The sequence below is a fragment of the Rhinatrema bivittatum genome, chromosome 7 (assembly GCF_901001135.1).
Source record: "Rhinatrema bivittatum chromosome 7, aRhiBiv1.1, whole genome shotgun sequence".
Classification (NCBI taxonomy): Eukaryota; Metazoa; Chordata; class Amphibia; order Gymnophiona; family Rhinatrematidae; genus Rhinatrema; species Rhinatrema bivittatum.
Genome location: NC_042621.1, coordinates 61,159,905 through 61,186,810, shown reverse-complemented (window position 1 = coordinate 61,186,810; position 26,906 = coordinate 61,159,905). Strand labels below are relative to the sequence as shown.

The following is a 26,906-nucleotide window of genomic DNA, read 5'->3' as shown; positions in this document are numbered from 1 at the left end:
CTTCTTTCGTCGTTCGTTCCGGTCGGGGCGGCGTTCGGACGGCGCGGTAGGCCACGTGGTCGGCCTCGGACCCAGCGGGGGCAAGGGAGAAAAAGTAATGGCCTTACCCCGATGGGTCTGTGGCACCGACCGCGCAGGCCCTCCCTCGCTCCGGATGCCGCGTGGACGAATCGCCTGTGCTGGGGTTGCCTGCCGCGAAGAGAAGAGGGAGCTCGCCGGGTCAGCTGTAAATTTAAAGGGCCTCTGTGCCCTTTCCGATTGGCTGCAGGTAGGTGCTTGGTAGGCGGGCCTTCTTTCATCATTCGTTCCGGTCGGGGCGGCGTTCGGATGGCGCGGTAGGCCACGTGGTCGGCCTCGGACCCAGCGGGGGCAAGGGAGAAAAAGATGGAGATTGTCCGTCGGAATAGGCTCCACCTTCCCCAGAATGATCTCTAGTTTCTAACAAATCTAAAACCTTCTTCCCTGCACCATCTTCTCATCCATGCAGTGAGACTCTGGAGCTCTGCCTGTGTCGGAGGTCCCTCATGTGGAACAGGGAGCATTTCTGAGAATCTATCCTAGAGCTCCTGGATTTCAACTTTCTGTCTAAAAGCCTAAATTTGGCTTCCAGGGCCACCCTCCCACATAGTTCTACTTGACATCTCAGCTGCGTTCGATACGGTGAACCACTCCATTCTGCTAAATCGCCTTACAGACATCGGACTTTCAGGATCCATACACAGATGGTTCAATTCTTTCCTAAGTAATAGAAGTTTCAAGGTAAAAATCAACAATAAAGAATCAACCAGCTTCAACTCAGCGTTAGGAGTTCCCCAGGGATCCTCCTTATCCCCCACCCTCTTCAACATGTATCTCCTCCCCCTCTGTCAGTTACTAACAAACCTAAAATTAACCCATTATCTCTACGCAGACGATGTACAGATTCTCATCCCCTTAAAAGACTCACTCTCAAAAACACTCATATTCTGGGAAAACTGTATTCAATCTATCAACCACCTCCTTAACAGCTTGAACCTAGTCCTTAATGCAGCCAAGACAGAAATTGTGATCATCTCCTCTGACCTCACCGCTACCTCACCTCAACTCCCTCTTATCACTCAAATCACACAAGTAAGGTACCTTGGAGTGATCCTCGACAATCGGATGAATCTAAAGAAAGCCATCAATAGTACAACTAAAGACTGCTTTTACAAACTCCAAGTACTAAAAAGGCTTAAACCCCTCCTCTACCCTCATGACTTCAGGACAGTCCTCCAAACCACGCTGTTTGCCAAGATTGACTATTGTAACACACTCCTCCTGGGGCTTCCTCGTTCAACCACTAATCCACTACAGATGTTACAGAACGCGGCAGCCAGAGTCTTGACCAACACCAATCGTAGAGACCACATTACGCCCGTTCTACAGAATCTACACTGGCTTCCAATAAACCATAGAATTCTATACAAATCCCTCACCATAATCCACAAAGCTATTCACAAACATCTCCAGCTTGACCTCCAGATCCCACTCAGACTCCACACCTCCACCAGACCGATTAGAGAATTGTACAAAGGATCACTACACATCCCCTCTGCCAAAGCATCTCACTACACAGCCACCAAAGAACGAGCATTCTCGATAGCAGGTCCCACCCTCTGGAACTCTATCCCACCAGACCTCATTCCGGAAAAAACATTCCGGAAAAAACTTAAAACGTGGCTTTACCGCCAAGCTTTCCTATAACAGGTCCGACTTTAAAAACATTTTTATTTTACCCCTCGCTAGACATTTAGCTAACCCTTCTTGACTCTACACAAAATGGTTATTTATTTATACAAATAGTTATTCTCGCCCCTCCTCTTCCTTCCTACATCCAAGTTTTTGATACACCTTGTTAAATGTAACTTTCTGTCTCCTGTTAAAACCCTATTGTTAAAACAGTTGATAATGCATGTTAACCCTTGGTTCATTGTAAACCGATCTGATATGACTCATGTCATGAAGGTCGGTATATAAAAGAATTAAATAAATAAATAAATAAATCATCCTATGTAGTTGGCATCCACGTGCAGGACAGCCGGCTCCTCCCCAGCGATGTCTAACATCCTATCTAGGTGAGGCACGAGGTCTGCCATCTTCACATCAAGCAGGCAGGTTATCAAGCGATCCTCACATTCACAATTACGTTTTCTACCTTTTACTTAAGGAAGTGCCCAGTTCCAATTATTTCAGGCTTAATAACATTAGAGACAGTGACACTAACCTCTTTAGGGATTGCTTCCTGGCACTGACAGCAGCAGCAGCAGCATCAGCAGCAGCAGCAGCAGCAGCATCAGCAGCACGGCGGCTGGAGGGGAATTAAGAAAGGGAAATGGGGAGAGAGGGAGAGATTGGAGGGAAAATGAAAAAAAAAGGTGAAAAGTTGCAGACAATGAGAAAAGTTAAAATAAACAAATAAATAAGAAGAATGTAAGTGACAGAGCTTCCCTAGGGGTAGTTACCTCTTGTCTGAGAGCCACAAACAGGCCAGGTTTTCAGGATATGCACACAATGAATATGCATGCACGGCCTCCATTACATACAAATCTATCTCACTGAGGATAACCTGAAAATCTGGCCTGATTGTGGCTCTTGAGGACTAAGGTTGGCCACCCCTATCCTATGCAAGGCAAGGACCATACAGTTTGGTGGCCCAGATAACCCCAGCCCTCAAATTTGGGAGCACTGAGGCAGCCCCCAAAGAGGCAGGCCCAGCACAGAGAGGATGGCTGCAGAGACAACAGGGCTGAGACCCAGGTCAGCCATAGATTGGATGTAATAAAGGTTGGAACTAGGGCCAAGAGAGCCAGGCCAACAGGCAGGGGCCCCAGAGTCAGCAGCAGAGGATAATAATGGCGACTGGCCCCTCTCCTGAACCCTTCTCCTTCCCCTGCAATCAGTTCAGGGCTCCTGAACCTGGCAGGAGTTCTCCCCACCGAGGTTTGGGCAGCACAAAACTCAAGGATGGGAACAGGGAGCTGGGAGGAGAAGGGGCTGGGACACTGGAGCACTATATTTTGGGGTGGTTGGTGATCTTCTTGCAACTGTGTGTCTGTACGTTTGATCAGTGGAAGAGCCTAGTGGCTTGAGCAGGAGGCTGCGAACCAGGAAAACTGGAATTCAAATCCCACTAACGACTTTGGGAAGTCACTTCATTGCCTCGGGTACAGATTTACACTGTAAAGCCCTGAATGTAATCTGCTCTGAAGTGTCAGGAAAGCTGGAAGGTCACTGAAGCTGAAAAATGAATGGAAAAAACACCACATAAAACCTTTTTGTGCATATAAGAAGAGTAGGGCACTGCAGCACAAGAGGAACATGGCTTCTCCCTCACATCACACCATGTGACCCCCTCTATCTCCTGTTTAAAAGTTAGGGCCAGCAGCCTTTTCCACCCTGGTTAAGATGGAGACTCTCTGTCGAAATAGGCTCCACCTTCCCCAGAATGATCTCTAGTTCCTAACAAATCTAAAACCTTCCTCCCTGCACCATCTTCTCATCCATGCAGTGAGACTCTGGAGCTCTGCCTGTGTCGGAGGTCCCTCATGTGGAACAGGGAGCATTTCTGAGAATCTATCCTAGAGCTCCTGGAGTTCAACTTCTGCCTAAAAGCCTAAATTTGGCTTCCAGGGCCACCCTCCCACATCTTGCTATGTAGTTGGCATTCACGTGCAGGACAGCCGGCTCCTCCCCAGCAATGTCTAAAATCCTATCTAGGTGAGGCACGAGGTCTGCCATCTTCATATCAAGCAGGCAAGTTATCAAGCGATCATCACATTCACAATTACGTTTTCTACCTTTTACTTAAGGAAGTGCCCAGTTCTAATTATTTCAGGCTTAATAACATTAAAGGCAGTGACACTAACCTCTTTAGGGATTGCTTCCTGGCATCATCATCTGCAGCAGCAGCATCAGCAGCAGCAGCAGAAACAGCATGAACAGCAGCATTAAAGAAGCTGGAGAGAATTAAGAAAGGGAAATGGGAAAAGAGGGAGAGATTGGAGGGAAAATGAAAAAAAAAAACCAAAGGGTGAAAAATTGCAGACAATGAGAAAAGTTACAAAAAATAAATAAATAAAAAGAATTTAAGTGAGGGGTGGAGGAGTCAAAATGGCTGCATCGTAGCAGCGCATTTCCCCAGCTCCCATTCAAGTTTCTTTGTTGAAAGCTTTTGATTCTTCATTATGCCCCCCAACCGAAAAGGGAAAATAAGGATCTTTCCCTCAACACCTTCTCTCCCGTCGGGACAACGGACCAACGATGAATGCGCTCAACTTTATCCAAAACAGAAGAGGCCACTCCCCGCTGACAAGCTTGGCAAGGAAGCTGCCATCTCGCAGCCCTCCTATACTAAGGTCTCCACAGGCGATTTTGTCAACTTTGCCACCAGAAACTGCGTTGGATCTGCCGAGAGGTTCAAGCTCGGGGGAAAGCATGGAGGGAGCAGCGGCGTGCAAGGAGTTTGGTGGAGAAACAGCGGAGCAAGGAGGTATTCCAATTTTGAGTTAGGTGGATAATTCAAACTCTGATCAACATGGCAGTAAGACTGTTTTGTCTACTACTAGAAGTGCTGCTTTATCATTGGGTTCAATACAGACACAGGAACAGCGACCAGAATTGGTTATGCCTGCTAAGCCGCCTGTGGTTACTTTGGACTTAATATGGGAGTTAATGGCACACCAGAATGTGGCTCTGCATAACTGTATGGCACAAACAACTCAGATATCGTCGAGATTAGACATTGTGACTTGAGACCGCAACACTAAGTTAACTAAACAAGGAAATAAGATACAGATGATGGAAAACGAACTCAAAGACATTCAAAAAATACAGTCAGTTACGATCCAAGACTGCACTACTCTTAGTAAGAGAACTGAGCTGTTGGAAAATCGGTTAAGATGACTCAATTTAAGACTACTGAATTTCCCTAAGATAGTAGGAGAATTGCCTAGGGTTACTTTGCAAAATTATTTGAGCGAGACTTTACAAATTGCCACGGATGATGTTTTTTTGTCTGTCTCTCGCTCATGCTTAATAATATGCAAAATCAGTTTGATTTGGGGAATTTAACTGAACTATTAGAATCATCTGCTGTAGACATTGTGGAAAGAGCTACTTTATCAATCTCATTTATCTATGAACAAGACATGGGATTGATTATGAGGAATTATTTTCAGAATATGGAAGCCAACTTTATGGGCCAATTTGTTTTGATCTGGCAAGGGCCACACAGGAGAGAAGGAAAGGTTTCTTAGCTTTATGGCAGGAAGCAAGATCTCTGGGTGCAACTTATTAACTACGCTACCCGTGTAAATGTGTTATTAAATTTAACACCTATATATATATATTTCTGACTCCTGAGTAGGTTGATGAATATTTCATCACCTACTGAAAGTCCAATTACTTAGTTTGAGAATGAAGGGGTAAAGAGATACAATCTATTGCCATTTACTTCAGTATCTTTTTGATTGTATATGAATGTACGGCTTCCTAATATTTATTTTCTCCTCCCCCCATATTACATTTGTGGACTGTTAAAGAAAATTATTTCTGAAGTAATATATATGGAATGATTTAAGATCTTTTATGATCTGTTTTTCTTTTTTTTTCAGTACAAAGATATAAATGCTTTGTAATTATTTGAAAATCTAATGAAAAGCAAATTAAAAAAAAAAAAGAATGTAAGTGACAGAGCTTCCCCAGGGATAGTTACCTCTTGTCTGGCAGTGCATGCATATTCATTGTGAGCATATCCTGAAAACCTGGCCTGTTTGTGGCTCTTGAAGACTAAAGTTGGCCACCCCTATCCTATGCAAGGTCAAGGACCATAAAGCTTGGTGGCCCAGATAACCCCAGCCCTCAAATATGGGAGCACTGAGGCAGCCCCCAAAGAGGCAGGCCCAACACAGAGAGGATGGCAGCAGAGACAATCTGCCATAGATTGGATGCAATAAAGGTTGGAACTGGGGCCAAGAGAGCCAGGCCAACAGGCAGGGGCCCCAGAGTCAGCAGCAGAAGAGAATAATGGCGACCAGCCCCTCTCCTGAACCCTTCTCCTTCCCCTGCAATCAGTTCAGGGCTCCTGAACCTGGCAGGATTTCTCCCCACCGAGGTTTGGGCAGCACAGTTAATATATTCCTTTTTAGGGTAAGTTCTGTGACATGTATGTTAGCGTGTGTTTTGTTTTTATATAATGAAAATGATGTTACCCATCTATAATGGGAGATTGTTTATCAAAATTTGTAGTCAGCACTAACTTCACATTAAATAACTCATCTGGAGCTATTGGCATCCATGGAGGTTTACAGCATGAAAAAAAAGGTTTTAATATTTCATTTGGCAGTTAAATATAATTATGATGTCACTTTATACATCCCTGAAAAAAACATTTTTAGGTTTCTGAAATCTCTCTTAAATATCCCTGTTTCCATGAATGTGCCTACAGTATATGAGGACACAGGGGGAGACTCTTGTGGTATTCAATAAAATTATTACATTCATCATACTAATACATGTAAAGTGTGGCAAGTACCCCCTCACATGTGGGTGTAGAGCAGCAACCTAGTGGTGAGCGCAGCAGGCTCAAATCCCACTGCTGCTCCTTATAAAGTAGTAAATGACTGCAGGAAAAGAACCACGTGCTCCATCCAGTGTATCCAGCAAGCTTTAACATATATTTTTATTCTGTTAAGTGAGTAACTGCTGCTCCTTGAAGGATACCCCCCATGCCTTCTGCTAAGGGCAAGTCGCTTCACCTTCCGTTGCCACAGGTACAAACTTCAGGGGTCATTTATTAAGTTGCGATATTTTTATCTGGAGGGGAAAACACCACAGAATTTACAAAATGGAAATACTCAGCACTGCCACTTTGTGAATCCTGTAGTATATGGCCCCAAAAATCAAGCAATGGTTTATCAAATCCAAGTAATATCCCTCTTCCAAGGTGTGTAAAAGAACTCAGGAGCCTCCATAGAACCTCGTCTCATCCTGCCACCCCTGTAGTCAACATGCAAGTCCAGCAGTTAGGAACTCAGGATACACATATATCACTTTTTTACAAAAGGGCTCCAGGGGCGATCCGGGAAACTACAGACCGGTTAGCCTGACTTCAGTGCCAGGAAAAATAGTGGAAAGTGTTCTAAACATCAAAATCGTGGAGCATATAGAAAGACATGGTTTAATGGAACAAAGTCAGCATGGATTTACCCAAGGGAAGTCTTGCCTAACAAATCTGCTTCATTTTTTTGAAGGGGTTAATAAACATGTGGATAAATGGGAACTGGTAGATGTAGTGTATTTGGATTTCTAAGAAAACTAAAAAGTCATGGGATAGGAGGCGATGTCCTTTCGTGGATTACAAACTGGTTAAAAGACAGGAAACAGAGAGTAGGATTAAATGGTCAATTTTCTCAGTGGAAAAGGGTAAACAGTGTAGTGCCTCATGGATCTGTACTTGGACCGGTGCTTTTCAATATATATATATATATATATATAAATGATCTGGAAAGGAATACAACGAGTGAGGTTATCAAATTTGCGGATGATACAAAATTATTCAGAGTAGTTAAATCACAAGCAGACTGTGATACATTACAGGACCTTGCAAGACTGGAAGATTGGGCATCCAAATGGCAGATGAAATTTAATGTGGACAAGTGCAAGGTATTGCATATAGGGAAAAATAACCCTTGCTGTAGTTACACGATGTTAGAAACATAGAAACATAGAAATGACAGCAGAAGAAGACCAAACGGTCCACCCAGTCTGCCCAGCAAGCTTCGCACTTTTTTTTTTCCTCTCATACTTATCTTTTCCTCTTGGCTCTTACTAACCTTTTGGTTCAATTTCCCCTTCCACCCCCCACCATTAATGAGAGAGCAGTGTTGGAACTGCATCTAAGTGAAATATCTCGCTTAATTAGTTAAGGGTAGTAACCGCCACAATAAGTAAGCTACCCCCATGCCCATTTGCTTACCCAGACTATGTAAGTCATTCCTTGTTGGTTGTTGTCTGTATATAGATCCTCTTTTCTTCATCCCCTCTGCCGTTGAAGCAGAAAGCTATGCTGGATATGCGTGAAGTATCAGTCTTTCTCCCCTGCCGTTGAAGCAGACAGCTATGCTGGATATGCGTGAAGTATCAGTCTTTCTCCCCTGCCGTTGAAGCAGAGTGCTATGCTGGATATGCGAGAAGTATCAGTCTTTCTCCCCTGCCGTTGAAGCAGAGAGCTATGTATTGAAAGTGAAATATCAGGCTTATTTGGTATGGGGTAGTAGCTGCGGTAACAAGCAAGCTACTCCCCACTTTTTTGTGAATGCAAATCCTGTTTTCCACATTTCCTCTTGCCTTTGAAGCTTAGTGTTACAGTCCCGGTCGTGAGTGCCGTGACCAGGCCCTTACCTCCATGTTTCTGGCTTCGCTCCCGGTTCTGCTGGCGAAGTTTGTGGCCTGTGTGGCGCCGTTCCCGTGGGGACAACGCTGGTGGGAAGCCTTCGGGGGACGCCCTGTCCTAGGCGCGCGCACAAGAAGGACGCCTTTGTAGGCCCGCTCCCGCCATTCGACGCTCCGCCCACTTCCTGACATCAGACGCCACGGCCTAATTAAGCGGGCCAAAGACCCTCAGTCTTTGCCTTGCAACGGGGTTACCTTGCCGTTCCCAGTTGCTCTGTGCCCCGGAGTGTGTCTACCCACCAGTAGTCACTTCGTTCCAGCCTGGTTCCTGCTTCTGACGTGCTTACGTTCCAGCCTGGTTCCTGCTTCTGACCTTTGCTTACGTTTCAGCCTGGTTCCTGCTTCTGACGTGCTTACGTTCCAGCCTGGTTCCTGCTTCTGACCTTTGCTTACGTTTCAGCCTGGTTCCTGCTTCTGACTTTTGCTTACGTTCCAGCCTGGTTCCTGCTTGTCTTGCTTCAGGTCCTGCCTGGTTCCAGTTCCCGTGTCTTGCTTCAGCTCCTGCCTGGTTCCAGTTCCCATGTTTTGCCTCAGTTCCAGCCTGGTTCCAGTACCTTTATCTTGCCTCAGTTCCTGCCTGGTTCCAGTACCTGTGTCTTGCCTCAGCTCCTGCCTGGTTCCAGTACCAGTGTCCTGCTTCAGTTCTTGCTTGGATCCAGTACCTGTGCTCAGCTTCTGGCCCTGCCTGGTCCTGACACCTGTGTCCTGCTTCAGCTCCCTGCTTGGTTCCAGTTCTCAAGTCTGCTTGTTCCTGATTCAGCTTCTGTGCTCGCCAAAGTCCCAGCAGCCGGGCTTCTACGGGCTTCTCCTGGGGGAGTTCCGGCTTCCAGGGTGAAGTCACCATCACCTAAGTCCCAGCGGCTGGGCTCCTACGGGCTCCTCCGGGGGAGCTCCGGCTTCCAAGGGTGAAGATCATAGTCTACTTCTTGCCTGGTATCCGCCTCCTGGCCTGCTCCCACATAGAGACTATAGTCCACCTCTCCCCAGTCTCTTGCAGGTCGGCCCAAGGGTCCACTAAAACCATCAAACCATAACAGATTGCAAGGCCATGGACTCGGCGGATATGCCGGGCCTTCCGGTCCTTTCTGGGTTGGCCCAGCAATTACAACATCAACAGCAGTACCTCGATGTCCTCACCGGTTCCGTGGGGCAACTAGCTGCCCATCTGGATGCTAGAGCCACACCCCCTCTGGCACCCGAGGGACAAGCTACTTCCCTGACTCAGCTACCTGCACCTTCTCGTTACGCTGGGGATGTGAAAACCTGTCGCGGATTTTTGAACCAATGTTTCATACGGTTCTCCCTGCTGCCCCGACAGTTCCCCACTGACACAGTAAAGGTAGCCTATATCCTGTCTCTGCTTGATGGGAAGGCCTTGGTGTGGGCCTCCCCTCTTTGGGAACATAACGATTCCTCCATACTGGACTTGCAGCAGTTTATCGCGAACGTCCGACAGGCTTTTGACAAGCCGGCTTGATTGGCCACTGCTACGACTGAACTGCTACAGCTTCGCCAGGGGGTTCGCTCTTTGGCAGATTATGCTATGGAGTTCCGGACTCTCGCCCAAGAAGTGGGTTGGCAGGATGGCAGCCTCAAGGCCATCTTTCTAGAGGGATTATCCAGACGTATCAAGGATGAGATTGCTGCTAGTGATCTTCTGGAGGACTTCAATGCTCTGATAGATATGATTGCCCGTAATGACTGCTGCCTACAACAAAGGGCCAGGGAGTTACGTCCGAGCAGACGCAGCCCTTCTCTTGTTCCTACAAGACCAGTATCCTCACCTAAGCCTCATAGTCTTGGCGTCCCTTCTTGTGAACCCATGCAGCTGGGATGTGCCCCGCTCTCTGCTGAAGAGAGACAACATCGTCGCTCGATGGGCCTGGGCCTGTATTGTGGGCAGAAGGGCCATTTTTTGGCACGCTGTCAGGAGCGTGTGGAAAACGCCAGAACCTAGGGGGTCGAGAGGAGCTCCTCCTAGGTTGTGCTATAGCTCCTCAATGTACTGTGCCTATTACACTGGGATACCCTGGAGGGTCTCTAGAAACCCTTGCATTTCTGGATTCGGGAGCAGGGGGGTAATTTTATCCTACAGGACAGTCTCCCAGTTTCGGATTCCCACGCAAAGACGGGAGGTTCCGTTGTGAATTACCTCCATTCAGGGGAAGCTCCTTCCAGGACATATCATGACGTCCACGGCACCCATCACTGTCCGCACCGGGGTGATCCATTCGGAGGAGATAGCTTTCCTTGTGTTGGAGAAGGCTGTCCACCCTGTGGTGCTAGGGTTGCCGTGGCTACAGAAGCATTCGCCCACGATCCAGTGGGATACCCTAGAGATTACCAAGTAGAGTCCACTCTGTCTTGCTAATTGCATGAAGATACCTAAGGCCCCAGGACTGCTGTTACTACATTCTGTTCTTAGTCCCCCGGCACCTTATGAGGACTTCACAGATGTCTTCTCTAAGACGAACACGGAGATCCTTCCGCAGCACCGTCTGTATGACTGCACCATTGACTTGCTACCCAGAACCATGCCTCCGCGGGGTAGGATATACCCCTTGTCATTACCCAAAACCCGGGCCATGTCCGAATACATATCCGAGAACCTGGCCAAGGGGTTTATCCGCCCGTCCAAATCGCCTGCTGGAGCGGGCTTCTTTTTTTGTCAGCAAGGATGGCTCGCTGAGGCCGTGTATTGACTACCAAGGACTCAATTCCATTACAAAGTAGGACCGGTACCCACTCCCGCTCATGCCTGAGCTCCTCGATAGGCTTCAGGGAGCAAAGATTTTTACAAAATTGGACTTATGCGGTGCTTACAACTTGGTCAGAATCCGTCCTGGAGACGAGTTTCAGCAGCTGGCTTTCAGATGGATCCTGAGAAAGTGGCTGCAATCAAGAATTGGCCTCGGCCAAGGGGGTCTTAAAGCATTGCAACGCTTCCTCTGCTTCGCAAACTTTTATAGACATTTCATCCCAAATTACTCTCGCATTGTGGCCCTGTTAACTGCTCTTACCCGGAAGGGGGCCAATGCAGTGGACTGGCCTAATTCCACCTGCCAAGCCTTTGAGGATCTTAAGGAATTTTTTTTGCATGACACCTGCCTTCGTCATCCCAACCCTAGCCGACCGTTTGTGGTGGAAATTGATGCTTCCAATGTGGTGGTTGGGGCCGTGCTTAGTCAACATTCTGATACAGGACAACTGCTACCGTGCTCATACTTTTCTAGACGGTTCTCCCCGGCTGAAAGCAACTATTGTATTGGCGATAAAGAGTTGCTGGCCATGAAACTCGCCTTGGAGGAATGGAGTCAGTGGTTGGAGGGGGCCAACCATCCAGTTACCGTATACACTGACCACAAGAATCTGGCATTCCTGAGCCAAGCCCAACGATTGAACCCGAGGCAAGCACGGTGGTCCCTGTTTTTTGATCATTTTAACCTTGTCCTGCGTTATCGCCCAAGCTCTAAAAACATCCAAGCTGATGCCTTGTCTCGTTCCACCGAAGTTGAGGAAACTCCAGAGACTCCACAATATATCCTGGACCCCACGAAGGTGAGCTACTCGGCAACTTTGGTGTCCTCCCAAGGAAAAACCGTCATCCCACGCTACTCTCATAGAGCAGTCCTTGCCTGGGCCCATGACTCCCTCACTAGGGGCCATACCAGCTGCGAAGGAACCCTTGAACCGCTGAACCAGTACTATTGGTGGCCGACGGTGAAACAGGATGTACGTGCATTTGTGGACTCATGCCCCACTTGCGCATTACAGAAGCCACTCACCGGGAAACCTCAGGGCCTGTTACAACCACTGCCCATCCCAGTGGAGCCCTGGATGCATATCTCCACTGACTTTGTGGAGGACCTCCCAGCTTCAGAAGGGAATACGGTCATTTGGGTGACTGTAGACCGGTTCTCCAAAATGGGACGTTTTGTCCCTCTGCCAAAGTTACCCTCAGCACCTGACTTGGCCAACCTTTTCACTCAACACATTTTTAAGCTTCATGGTCTTCCACAGGACATAGTGTCGGATCGAGGCCCGCAGTTCACCGCTCGATATTGGAAGGCACTATGTAAATGTTTCGACGTGCAACTCAGTCTCTCATCCGCATTCCACCCCCAGAGTAATGGGCAGACGCTCCAACCGGACGTTAAAGACTTTTCTTCGGTCGTTCGTTAATGAACGACAAGACAATTGGGCCAAGTTACTTCCATGGGCGGAATTTTCGTACGCATGCCGCCACTGGAAGTTCACCTTTCTTCGTTATATATGGGAAACAACTTCGCCCGCCTCTGCCCTCGCCCAATCCCAGTGCACTGCCGGCAGTGCAGCTTTCTGCTCATCAGTTACTTGCTTTATGGACTTCTATCCAGGAGAAGTTGCGTAAAGCCACCAGGACCTCTAAGAAATGGGCAGATAAGCATCGTCAGCCAGCCCCTATCTTTCTCCCAGGAGACCGCGTCTGGCTTAGTGCTAAGAATCTACAGCTTCGGATTCTGTCTCGAAGACTAGCACTGAGATTCTGTGGACCCTTCCAGGTCGCCGAACAAGTGGGAGCAGTCTCGTACCGATTACGCCTACCCTCTTGTATGCATATACATAATGTCTTCCCTGTGTCATTGTTGAAGCCTCTTGTTCTTTCCAGATACCATCCTCGGGCTCCCGACTCTCTGGATCCGTCCCTACCAAGTCTGGGAAATCCTTGATGTGTGCTTCCATCAACGACGCTGGGAGTATCTCCTCGCCTGGGAGGATTGTGGTCCCGAGGACAACATGTGGGAGACGCCCGTAACATCCTTGACAAGGATTTACTACGGCAGTTCCACCGAGATCACCCAGGTAAACCTGGGCCTGCTAAGAGGGGGCGTAAGAGGGGAGGTACTGTTACGGTCCCGGTCGCAAGTGCTGCGACCGGGCCCTTACCTCCATGTTTCTGGCCTCGCTCCAGTTCTGCTGGCAGAGTTTGCGGCCTGTGTGGTGCCATTCCCGCAGGGACGACACCGGTGGGAAGCCTTTGGGGGATGCCCTGTACCTAGGCGCACGCACAAGAAGGACGCCTTTGTAGGCCCGTTCCCGCCATTCGACGCTCCGCCCACTTCCTGACGTCAGATGCCGCGGCCTATCTAAGCAGGCCGCAGACCCTCAGACTTTTCCTTGCAATGGGGTTACCTTGCGGTTCCCAGTTGCTCCGTGCCCCGGAGTGCGTCTATCCGCCGGTAGTCACTTCATTCCAGCCTGGTTCCTGCTTCTGACTTGTGCTTACGTTCCAGCCTGGTTCCTGCTTCTGACCTTTGCTTACGTACCAGCTTTTGACTTTTGCTTACGTTCCAGCCTGGTTCATGCTTGTCTTGCTTCAGCTCCTGCCTGGTTCCAGTACCCGTGTTTTGCCTCAGTTCCAGCCTGGTTCCAGTACCTGTGTCTTGCCTCATTTCTGCCTGGTTCCAGTACCCGTGTTTTGCCTCAGTTCCAGCCTGGTTCCAGTACCTGTGTCTTGCCTCATTTCTGCCTGGTTCCAGTACCTGTGTCTTGCCTCAGCTCCTGCCTGGTTCCAAGTACCAGTGTCCTGCTTCAGTTCTTGCTTGGATCCAGTACCTGTGCTCAGCTTCTGGCCCTGCCTGGTCCCGACACTTGTGTCCTGCTTCAGCTCCCTGCTTGGTTCCAGTTCTCAAGTCTGCTTGTTCCTGATTCAGCTTCTTTGCTCACCAAAGTCCCAGCAGCCAGGCTCCTACAGGCTTCTCCTGGGGGAGTTCCGGCTTCCAGAGTGAAGTCACCATCACCTAAGTCCCAGCGGCTGGGCACCTACGGGCTCCTCCCGGGGGAGCACCGGCTTCCAAGGGTGAAGATCATCGTCTACTTCTTGCCTGGTATCCGCCTCCCAGCCTGCTCCCACATAGAGACTATAGTCCACCCAGTCTCTTGCAGGTCGGCCCAAGGGTTTCACAAACTTCTCCCCCAATAACTCCCCTCTACCACATCTACTTACGATCTCAACCTCTCCCCAGATCCCTGGAAGACAACCACACTCAGCACCCCCCTTGTTAATCATTTCCTCAGCGCTCTCATTCAACCAGCTCTCCAGCAGATGGACGCACACAGCACTCCCAAACATTCCTCAGCGCTCTCATTCAACCAGCTCTCCAGCAGACGGACGCACACAGCACTCCCAAACATTCCTCAGCACTCTCATTCAACCAGCTTTCCAGCAGACGGATGCACACAGCACTCCCAAACATTCCTCAGCGCTCTCATTCAACCAGCTCTCCAGCTCTGCAGCAGACGGACGCACGCAGCACTCCCAGATAAACTTCCCTTCACAGAGAAGACAGCATGCAAACTTTCCCAATCCCCATCTTATACCATTGACACCTTCCTCTCTCGAAGACTTTTCAACAACTCTCAAGACATACAACCAGATCCCTCATCCCAATCATGACCTCCTCCTTCACGCAGTTGTTAGGTCTCACGATGTTCTCTCTTACGCTGCTCAACGCTCAGTCACTAACGAAGAAAACCCACGTTCTAAATGACTAACTCTTAGACTCAAAGCCAGACATTTGTGCCATCACGGACATAGCCAGACATTTGTGCCATCACGGACATAGCCCTTATAAATCAATTACCGTTACACCTCTACGACAATCTCAATTCCCAGACAAAAAAAACGAGGAGGTGGGCTTCTCCTAGCCACTAAAAAAGAATTCAAACTCAATCCACAACCTGTCAAGATCCCAACCTCTACCAAACTTGAACTAGGTCTCTTTAAATCCAAGCAGCTATAAATCCTTCTAATATACACTGCACCAGGACTGCTAGACTCCGATGCTTCCCCCCTCATAGAAATAATAGCCACACACATCAACATGGACTCGCCAGCCATAATCATGGGGGACTTCAACCTCCATGTTGACGCCTCTCCGCCCACCCCAAATTGCGAAGTGCTCCTCACTACACTCGAAGCCATGGGCTTTAAACAAATCATTGATAAACCTACCCATAAAGCAGGACATAGCCTCGACCTCATCTTCGTCAACTCCAACATTTCATTCAACAATGTTCAGATCTGTATCCCCATTCCCTGGTCAGACCACTCACTGATTTCAACAACCCTCATGACTCAAGGGAATCCTAAGCCTCCTCAGCCCCTCTCAACCATCCACTTCAGGAAAACTTGTACGTCTGACACGCTCAGAGATCCAAAGAACTCCCCAACCTGGACACCACCTACCCCAACACAGCCCTTCTGTCCTGGCACAATATCACAGAATTGATCGCAAATAAAGTTTGCCCTAAAGCAGTGAAAACAATCAACCCAATGCATAAAAAGAAGCAACCCTGGTTCTCCTCTGAACTTAAGCAGATAAAACAAGACCTCAGACACAAAGTGATTGGCGTAAGTCCCCCAATTCCACGACTCTAACCAACTACAAACACACATTACATCTCTACAAGAATTCCATCTTACAGACAAAAAGAGACTTCTACGCCAGCAGAATCCACAACCTCCAATTCAATGCCAGGATACTGTTCTCATATGTCTCCCAACTCACTAAACCCCCCACCTTCGTCATACCAGATGACCAAGCTCAATCCAAAGCAAATGAACTAGCACTGTTCTTCCAGAAAAAAACTGCAGACACTCTAGCTCGCCTTCCCACCAACACAAACCCCCCCCCCCCCATCCTTACCTAAGACTCCATTCCTCACCCTGGAGCTAACCTAGACTCCTTTGAACCAACTACCCCACTTGAGATCGAATCCTTACTTAAAAAGCTGAAACCTTCCAACCACTCATCAGATCACATTCCAACTAAACTTCTGCTTCTCATCCCGACTATCTCCAGACCATTAACCAACATCATAAACTGCTCTCTCTTCCAAGGAATATACCCCGACAGACTAAAAACGGCCTCTCTCAAACCCCTCCTAAAGAAACCTAACCTGGACACGAGAGATCCTGCCAACTTCCGCCCCATATCTAACCTTTCTTTTCTGGCCAAAATCATGGAGAAATTGGTAAATATGCAACTCTCAGATTATCTGGAAGAACACAATATCCTCTATCCATCCCAATACGGTTTTCGTAAATCACTAAGTACAGAATCCCTCCTTATCTCACTCTCGGACCACATCATCATGGGCCTTGACAAAGGACTGTCATTCATCCTGATCCTTCTAGATATCTCCGCAGTCTTTGACACCGTGAACCACACCATCCTACTAAATCGGCTTTCAGAAATCGGATTATCAGGATCCGCACACAAATGGTTCTCCTCCTTCCTCAGCAACAGGAGTTTTAAGGTAAACATTAATAATAAAGAATCTTCAGACGTCAAATCAACTTTAGGCGTACCACAAGGATCTTCCCTGTCCCCCACCCTCTTTAATATCTACCTCCTCCCCCTCTGCCAGCTGCTTACAAAATTAAAATTAATCTACTACCTCTATGCAGACGACGTACAGATTCTGATCTACATAACAGAATCACTCTCTAAAACGCTCTCATACTGGGAAAGCTGCTTTCAAGCCACTACCAGCCTACTCTCCGGTCTAAACCTAGTCCTCAATGCATCCAAGACAGAACTCCTTCCATTTCCCCCGACCACTCAGCCCTAACCCATCTGACATCATCCAACACCCAGATCTCACAAGTAAGGGACCTAGGAGTCATCCTCGATAACCACCTGAATCTAAAGAAATCCATCAACAACACCTCCAAGGATGGTTTTTATAGACTCCAAGTTATGAAAAGGCTCAAACCTCTCCTCCATTTCCAGGATTTCAGGACCGTGCTCCAAGCCACGCTCTTTTCCAAAACAGATTACTGCAATGCTCTCCTGCTCGGACTCTCTTTCTCCTCTATCAAACCATTACAGATGCTCCAGAATTCGGCAGCCAGAATCCTAACCAACACCAACAGAGGTTCGCACATCACTCCCATACTACGGAACCTTCACTGGCACTGGCTGCCAATAAAATATAGAATAATGCACAAGGCCCTCACCACAATTCATAAAACCATATACAATCAGCAACAACTAGACCTCCAGATTCCTCTCAAATTATATTCATCTTCAAGACCTATAAGAGAAGCGTACAAAGGTACCCTGCAAGTTCCCCCTACAAAAGCCACGCGACTATCATCCACCAAAGAACGAGCATTCTCTCCAGCGGGTCCAACCATCTGGAACAATATGCCCACTGACCTCAGACTAGAACCTTGCCCTTGAACTTTCCGAAGGAAACTTAAGACCTGGCTCTTCCTCCAGGCCTTCCCCTAACTTTCTAAGCCATTAATTGTCAACCGGACAGGACTCTGCTTTACCGGCTAATGCCCCATGTTAAGACATTATAATTAAGCCGCCGTCTCTTGTTTCATTGCCTTTTCGAGTTCTCTTCAGTTACACTGTCCTTTACCTCTGACTAGCCTAGCCCCCAAGTTATCTACCCTTGTTATATGTAACTTCCGCTTCTAGTGAATTGTTCCTGTTTAAGTTATACCCTTTGTTACATGTAAACCGATCTGATATGAATCTTTTTTCATGAAGGTCGGTATAGAAAAATGTTAAATAAATAAATAAATAAATAAATAAATAAATAAATAAGGGTCCACTAAAACAATGTAATCATAGGGTCTGATTTTAAAAAGCATTTACATGCGTAAAACTGGGTTTTACGCATGTAAATGCACTTTACTCGAGTAAGTGGGCTTTTGAAAATTGCTACAATATATGCCATTGAATCGTCCATAGGATTTACTCGCATAAGTGCACTTTACATGAGTAAATGGCTTTTGAAAATTGCTACAATAGTAGTTACATTTATGCACGTAACTCCTTTGAAAATTACCCCCATAACACTTAGAGCAATGTTAGAGTTGCATTAACCGTATGTATGTTTATTGAATAAGGGTATTATCTCCAGGTAGTAGCCGTCATTCCCGCGAGCCACCCACTCTTTATTCACGTCATCTAGACTTTATGGATTCACAGTGTTTATCCCAAGCCCCTTTGAAGTCCTTCACAGTTCTGGTCTTCACCACTACCTCCGGAAGGGCATTCTAGGCATCCACCACCCTCTCCATGAAGAAATACTTCCTGACATTGGTTCTGAGTCTTCCTCCCTGGAGCTTCAAATCGTGACCCCTGGTTCTGCTGATTTTTTTTTTTTTTACGGAAAAGGTTTGTCGTTGTCTTTGGATCATTAAAACCTTTCAAGTATCTGAAAGTCTGTATCATTTCACCTCTGCTCCTCCTTTCCTCCAGGGTGTACATATTTAGATTCTTCAATCTCTCCTCATAAGTCATTTGATGAAGACCCTCCACCTTTTTGGTCACCCTTCTCTGAACCGCCTCCATCTTGTCTCTATCTCTTTGGAGATACGGTCTGCAGAACTGAACACAGTTCAGGGGATAATCACTTCCCTTTTCTTACTCAATATTCCTCTCTCTATGCAGCCCAGCATTCTTCTGGCTTTAGCAATCGCCATTTCACATTGTTTCGCCGACTTCAGATCATTAGACACCATTACCCCAAGGTCTCTCTCCTGCTCCGTGCTCATCATCCTTACTCCCCCCATCGAATACAGTTCATTCGGATTTCCACTCCCCATATGCAAGACTCTGCACTTCTTGGCATTGAATTTCAGCTGCCATATCTTCAACCATTCTTCCAGCTTCCTTAAATCCCATCTCATTCTCTCCACTCATTCTGGCGTGTCCACTCTGTTGCAGATCTTGGTGTCATCCGCAAAAAGACAAACCTTACCTTCTATCCCGTCGCAATGTCGCTCACAAATATATTGAACAGGACCGGTCCCAACACCGATCCTTGCAGTACACCACTTAAAACCGCTCTCTCTTCAGAGAGAGTTCCATTTACCATCATACATTGTCTTCTGTCCGTCAACCAATTTGCAATCCAGGCCACCACCTCGGCACTCACTCCTAAGCTTCTCATTTTATTCACCAGTCTTCTGTGCGGGACCGTATCAAAAGCTTTGCTGAAATCCAAGTAGATGACATCGAGTGCTCTTCCTTGATCCAATTCCTTGGTTACCCAGTCAAAATATTCAATCAGATTTGTCTGACAGGATCTTCCCCTGGTGAATCCATGCTGCCTCTGGTCCAGCAATTCTCCTGACTGTAGATAGTTCACTATTCTCTCTTTCAACAGCGACTCCATTACTTTTCCCACGACCGAGGTGAGGCTAACCGGTCTGTAATTACCAGCCTCTTCTCTGTTTCCACTCTTGTGAAGCAGGATCACCACCGCTCTTCTCCAGTCACTCGGCACCACTCCTGTTTCTAGGGATCTATTGAACAGGTCACACAGCGGACCCGCCAGCACATCTCTGAGCTCCCTCAGTATCCAAGGATGAACCTAATCAGGCCCCATGGCTTTGTCTACTTTCAGTTTACTCAGCTCTTTTCATACATTCCCTACTGTAAATGGAGTTACACCTACTCCATTCCCCTCCATTTTCTTGTTAACTAGCAACGGTCCTTCTCCAGGGTCTTCTTTAGTGAACACAGAACTGAAGTATTTGTTTATTATTTCTGCCATTTCTTCGTCTCTCTCCACCCATTGACCCTTTTCACCTTTCAATTTCACTATACCACTTTGAACTTTTCTCCTTTCACTAATGTATCTGAACAATGTTTTGTCACCTCTCTTAATCTCTTTGGCAATCCTTTCTTCCACTTGACTTTTTGCCAACTTGATTACTTTCTTTGTCTCCTTCAGTTCTACCAGATATTCTTCTTTGTGCTCCTCACCTTGAGATCCTTTGTATTTCTTAAGAACATAAGAATATGCCATACTGGGTCAGACCAAGGGTCCATCAAGCCCAGCATCCTGTTTCCAAAGGTGGCCAATCCAGACCATAAGAACCTGGCAAGTACCCAAAAACTAAGTCTATTCCATGTTACCGTTGCTAGTAATAGCAGTGGCTATTTTCTAAGTAAACTTAATTAATAGTAGGTAATGGACTTCTCTTCCAAGAACTTATCCAATCCTTTTTTAAACACAGCTATACTAACTGCACTAATCACATCCTCTGGCAACAAATTCCAGTTTAATTGTGGGTTGAGTAAAAAAGAACTTTCTCCGATTAGTTTAAAATGTGCCACATGCTAACTTCATGGAGTGCCCGCTAGTCGTTCTATTATCAGAAAGAGTAAATAACCAATTCAAATCTACCTGTTCTAGACCTCTCGTGATTTTAAACTCCTCTATCATATCTCCCCACAGCCGTCTCTTCTCCAAGTTGAAAAGTCCCAACCTCTTTAGTCTTTCCTCATAGGGGAGCTGTCCATTCCCCTTATCATTTTGGTAGCCCTTCTTTGTACCTTCATCGCAATTATAACTTTTTTGAGATGCAGCGACCAGAATTGTACACAGTGTTCAAGGTGCGGTCTCACCATGGAGCAATTCAGAGGCATTATGACATTTTCTGTTTTATTCACCATTCCCTTTCTAATAATTCCCAACATTCTATTTACTTTTTTGACTTCCACAGCACACTGAACCGATGATTTCAATGTGTTATCCACTATAACGCCTAGATCTCTTTCTTGGGTTGTAGCACCTAATACGGAACCTAACATTGTGTAACTATAGCATGAGTTATTTTTCCCTATATGCATCACCTTGCACTTATCCACATTAAATTTCATCTGCCATTTTGATGCCCAATTTTCCAGTCTCACAAGGTCTTCCGGCAATTTATCACAATCTGCTTGTGATTTAACTACTCTGAACAATTTTGTATCATGTGCAAATTTGATGATTTCACTCGTCGTATTTCTTTCCAGATCATTTATAAATATATTGAAAAGTAAGGGTCCCACTACAGATCTCTGAGGTACTCCATTGCCCACTCCCTTCCACTGAGAAAATTGTCCATTTAATCCTACTCTCTGTTTCCTGTCTTTTATCCAGTTTGCAATCCACGAAAGGACATCGCCACCTATCCCATGACTTTTTACTTTTCTTAGAAGCCTCTCATGAGGAACTTTGTCAAACGCCTTCTGAAAATCCAAGTATACTACATCTACTGGTTCCCCTTTATTCACATGTTTATTAACTCCTTCAAAAAAGTGAAGCAGATTTGTGAGGCAAGACTTGCCTTGGGTAAAGCCATGCTGATTTTGTTCCATTAAACCATGTCTTTCTATATGTTCAGTGATTTTGATGTTCAGAACACTTGCCACTATTTTTCCTGGCACTGAAGTCAGGCTAACTGGTCTGTAGTTTCCTGAATCGCCCATGGAGCCCTTTATAAATATTGGGGTTACATTTGCTATCCTCCAGTCTTCAGGTACAATGGATGATTTTAATGATAGGTTACAAATTTTTACTAATAGGTCTGAAATTTCATTTTTTAGTTCCTTCTGAACTCTGGGGTGTATACCATCCGGTCCAGGTGATTTACTACTCTTCAGTTTGTCAATCAGGTCTACCACATCTTCTAGGTTCACCATGATTTGATTCAGTCCATCTGAGTCATTACCCATGAAAATCTTCTCCAGTACGGGTACCTCCCCAACATATTCTTCAGTAAACACCGAAGCAAAGAAATCATTTAATCTTTCCGCGGTAGCCTTATCTTCTCTAAGTGCCCCTTTAACCCCTCAATCATCTAACTGTCCAACTGACTCCCCTCACAGGCTTTCTGCTTCGGATATATTTTAAAAAGTTTTTACTGTGAGTTTTTGCCTCTACGGCCAACTTCTTTTCAAATTCTCTCTTAGCCTTTCTTATCAATGTCTTACATTTAACTTGCCAATGTTTATGCATTATCCTATTTTCTTCTGTTAGATCCTTCTTCCAATTTTTGAATGAAGATCTTTTGGCTAAAACAGCTTCTTTCACCTCCCCTTTTAACCTTGCCGGTAATCGTTTTGCCTTCTTTCCACTTTTCTTAATGTGTGGAATACAACTGGACTGTGCTTCTAGAATGGTATTTTTTAACAATGACCACACCTCTTGCACATTTTTTTACTTTTGTAGCTGCTCCTTTCAGTTTTTTTCTAACAATTTTTCTCATTTTAGCAAAGTTTCCCTTTTGAAAGTTTAGCACAAGAGCTGTGGATTTGCATACTGTTCCTCTTCCAGTCATTAATTCAAATTTGATCATATTATGATCACTATTGCCAAGCGGCCCCACCATAGTTACCTCTCTCACCAAATCCTGTCCTTCACTGAGAATTAGATCTAAAATTGCTCCCTCTCTCATCGGTTCCTGAACCAATTGCTCCATAAAGCTATCATTTATTCCATCCAGGAACGTTATCTCTCTAGCATGTCCTGATGATACATTCCTCCAAGGCAGCACCCGGGCTGCCAGTCTGAAATTGGGACTTGACTACAATGTCCATGAAGGTCTCATCTATATACCTCTCTGTCTGCCTCAGCTCCTCCAGGTCTGACACTCTAGCCTCCAGAGATTGGACTTGTTCTCGGAGAGCCAGGAGCTCTTTATATCGCATGCACATGTACAACTTCTCACCGGCGGGTAAAAAATCATACATGTGACACTCGATGCAAAAGACTGGGAAGCCCCCCTCTTGCTGCTGGACTGCAGCCTTCATCTCATTTTTGATCAGTTCCTATTTAAGTTTTAGGTTGCTATGGGAGTAGGAATGTGTCTAACGTCCTTTAAATGTATTAGTGAATTCACTATATGTCTGATAGTGGCTTACTGGGATCTGTTCAAACTCTCAATAAAGTTTTTTTTTTTTTGTTTTGTTTTTGCGAAAGTGGCACCTGCCTATAAATTAAAGGATAAGCTAGGGGTGGGTGGGCAATCCAGTCTAACTTCAGTTAGTCAGCCAGAGTGACTCACTGCTCTCTTGATTAACAAATGTTGATACCTATTCAAACCAAATTCACATTACCTCAACACCTTTTCAAGGTGAGTAACTGAGCTGAACTTTTCAACCTATTTACCAAAGTATATACTGCTCCTAGCTTATTTCTAGCTTCTGGCTACTTTGTTTTGTTTTTTTTAATACAAATACTCAGTTCTGCTTACTAGCTGCCTTGCAGACTTTTTAAAAAATAAACACACTACCTACTGCTTACTAGCTGCCTTTTTGACTGACTATTTAAAAATACAGTCTGTTTATTCACTGCCTTACTAACTATTAAAAGCACAAAAACACTAAATAATATTCCCAAATAGTTAACTTTGCCCCAATACTTTAAAAAAAAAAAAAAAAAAAAGACAATGTCCCAAGCAAAAACTTACTGATTCCTTTCAGCCACCAGCAAGGTGATCCTCTCCTCTCAGGCTGATCTTTTAGCCTTTATTTTGTCAGCCACCTCCTTGAATAACCAGATAGGTTTCATTTTTCTTTTGCTTTTCTTTACTTTTCTAACATAAAGATTAGTTGCCTTGGTAATTGCTTCTTTTAGTTTGGTCCACTGTTGATCCACATCACTCTCGTTCTCCCAGCCTACTAGTTCTTCCTCCAGGTACTTCCCCATTTCATCAAAGTCTGTGTTTTTGAACTGCAAAACTCGGGTTTGTGTGCTTCTTTTCTGTATCCTTTTTGTGATATTAAACCTTACCGTTTGATGATCACTGGTGCTGAGGTGGGTGCCCACCTGCACATCAGAGACATTATCTCCATTAGTGAGCACTAAATCGAGTATAGCTCCCTTTCTTGTGGGTTCCATTACCAATTGTTTGAACAAAGCTCCTTGCAGAGCATCCACTATTTCTCTACTATTGTTAGATTCTGCAGATGGGATTCTCCAGTCTACATCCTGCAAATTAAAGTCTCCAACAATCACAACTTCTCCCTTCTTTCTCATCTTTTGGATGTCTTCAACCAGATCTCTGTCAAGTTCTTCCTTTTGGTTTGGAGGCCTGTAAACCACTCCAATAAAAATGGATGTCCCATCTTTTTTTAGGTTGGCCCATAGTGCTTCTTCATTGCCCCATCTTCCTTGTAGCACAGATGCTTGGATATTTTTTCTGGTATAAAGAATCACTCCTCCCCCTTTTCTATCCTCTCTGCCCTTCCTTAACAAGTTATAGCCCGGTATTGCCGTATCCCAATCATGAGATTCCGTGAACCACGTCTCTGTGACAGCAACAACGTCCAAGTCCACCTCCTCCATTAGGGCTTGCAGATTTTATTGCCCAAACTATGAGCATTTGTGCTCATAGCTTTCCAGTTTTCCTCTTTCAGGTTACTGCTGTTCATGGACTCCTTTTGTGACTTTACTTGAGTTTTGCTATCCACTATTCCCTTTCCCTTTGCAATTGTGCAGAGGAAAGATTAGTGCCTTTGATGACAGATTCATCCAGCACAATGAGCTTTTTCCTTTGGTTACTGATCTTGAATTCTATTAACTACTATTAATCAAGTTTACATAGGGGGTCATTTTCAAAGGAGTTACGCATGTAAATGTGACATACTATCGTAGCAATTTTCAAAAGATATTTACTCGAGTAAAGTGCACTTACTTGAGTAAATCCTATGGACAATTCAATGGCATATATTGTAGCAATTTTGAAAAGCCCACTTACTTGAGTAAAGTGTATTTACTCGAGCAAAAACCAGTTTTGCTCGAGTAAATGCTTTTTAAAATCTACCCCTTAGGGAACAGCCACTGCTATTAATTGCATCAGTAGCATGGGATCTTCTTGGTGTTTGGGTAATTGCCAGGTTCTTATGGCCTGGATTGGCCACTGTTGGAAACAGGATGCTGGGCTTGATGGACCCTTGGTCTCACCCAGCATGGCAATTTCTTATGTTCTTATTGTGGCCGGACTGCCTGATTTGGGTCCCTGCCCCCCAGACCTTAACCAAGCAGAGAGGTATAGTGTAACCCAGGGACAAGAAAAATAAAAGGACAACAGAGAATAACTGGACTGGTGACAACTGTATCTCAGAATACAGCAAGGGGACAACTGGGCACTGTTGGTTTTTCCTGTGGAGCAGAGAGATGTCATAATAAAACTTTCAGTTTAGATCCAGCATGAGACTTGTGCTGTTGCAAAAAGCAGCGGTATCTGATTACAAGAGGCACAGGGGGGGGGGGGGGTTTCAGTTACTACAATGAGTTAATGGGGAGCAAGATTATTACCCGGAGAGAGGAGAGACCGTCAGACCAATCAGAGCCGAGCAAGCTAAAAAAGGCACGAGGCTGTGTGTGAGATCAGGGAGAGAGAGCAGCAGGGGAAGGAAGAAGAGAGCTGTGCTTAGGCTAGGATCCCTCCTTGCCCTTCACCCATGGCTACCAGGATACAGAGCACAGCAGAAGGAGATTTCAGGAGCTGAGTGCTGACGTCCCTCTCCTGCTGGATAAAGTTCAGCTAAGTTGCTCAACAGCAGTACAGAGATTCCTTTGTCATTCTGGGCCCCAGTCAGTTGCATCAGTGAGCTGCAAGATATACCCCTGCTGTTTGCTGCCAAGTAGAGGCCGGCCCAGACTTTCTAAATCCCTGCATCAGGGCAGGGAACCAGCTTGTTTCCTCTGTTTTGGGAGCCTCTATAAGACTGGAGTTTCCAGAAGTGCCAATACATTCTCACTTTATACAGCCTGTATTGATAAGGATATAACAACCACTTGCTTACTGATACTAGTGCCCAATGTCCTTGGGATTTTCCTTTTATTTGGGAGGGGGTGTACATTCTTTATTTTATTTATTTTTTTTTTTTTATTTAAAAGTGTTTGTATACCGTCTTTACAAACAGTGTTTAATCAAAACGGTTTACATAACTAAATACAAAAACAAATGTAAATAAAGATTTAAATTTAAAAGAACATAAAGATTATCAAATTATAAAAGCTCAAAATTACAAAAATATATAATAAAAATAAAAATCTAAAACAATGAATAGTTTACATAAAAAATAAATCAATATATAATAATTCCTTGGACTGGGGACTAATGAGAGTAACCAATTAACATTTATTTTGTGCACTAGTATGACATTTACCCTAAAGGTCTTTGGTAACCATAAGGTTTGCAAGAGGGCAGTCTGAACAGGAGAATCCTCAGGCTGCTACTGAAAATTCAAGTTGCTCATAGCCCTGGTTTACTGGGCAAGTTGATTAATTTACCAGAACAATATTTGACCAAATTGTGATTGATAGGCTTATGGATGCGTGCTATTACTAAATTATTTTCACTTTGTTTGCTTTATCGTTTCTGCAATGCTCTATGTTCCTGTTAACAGTAAAAGAAGTTAATGTTTACAGTAAAGTGGCGATTTTTATGCTGTACACTGTTCCCAGGGGGGGGGGGGTGAGAACCACAGAGGCTCCTAGAAGAGATGGGTCGGGGCATTTGGATCATTTATCCCAGAGATACTAATGTAACCCACAACCCCCTGTTATTATTTGTGATGGTTGTGGGTGGATCCTTGGGCCGGTGGCAGATGAGCATGCCCATGGGGGAAGGTCTTCAGAGG

At 45.5% G+C, this 26,906-nt stretch overlaps 1 long non-coding RNA gene across 1 annotated transcript in view; it reads right to left on the bottom strand.

The window, feature by feature from the left end:
- Positions 1-3,941, bottom strand: part of LOC115095145 — a 101,133-nt gene extending 97,192 nt beyond the window's left edge. Inside the window, exons 1-2 of the long non-coding RNA XR_003857701.1 lie at positions 3,888-3,941; positions 2,246-2,329 (exon numbers count right to left, since the gene is read on the bottom strand). This is a non-coding gene — a long non-coding RNA (uncharacterized LOC115095145). The remainder of the gene's footprint in view (positions 1-2,245; positions 2,330-3,887) is intronic.
- Positions 3,942-26,906: the final 22,965 nt, after the last annotated feature.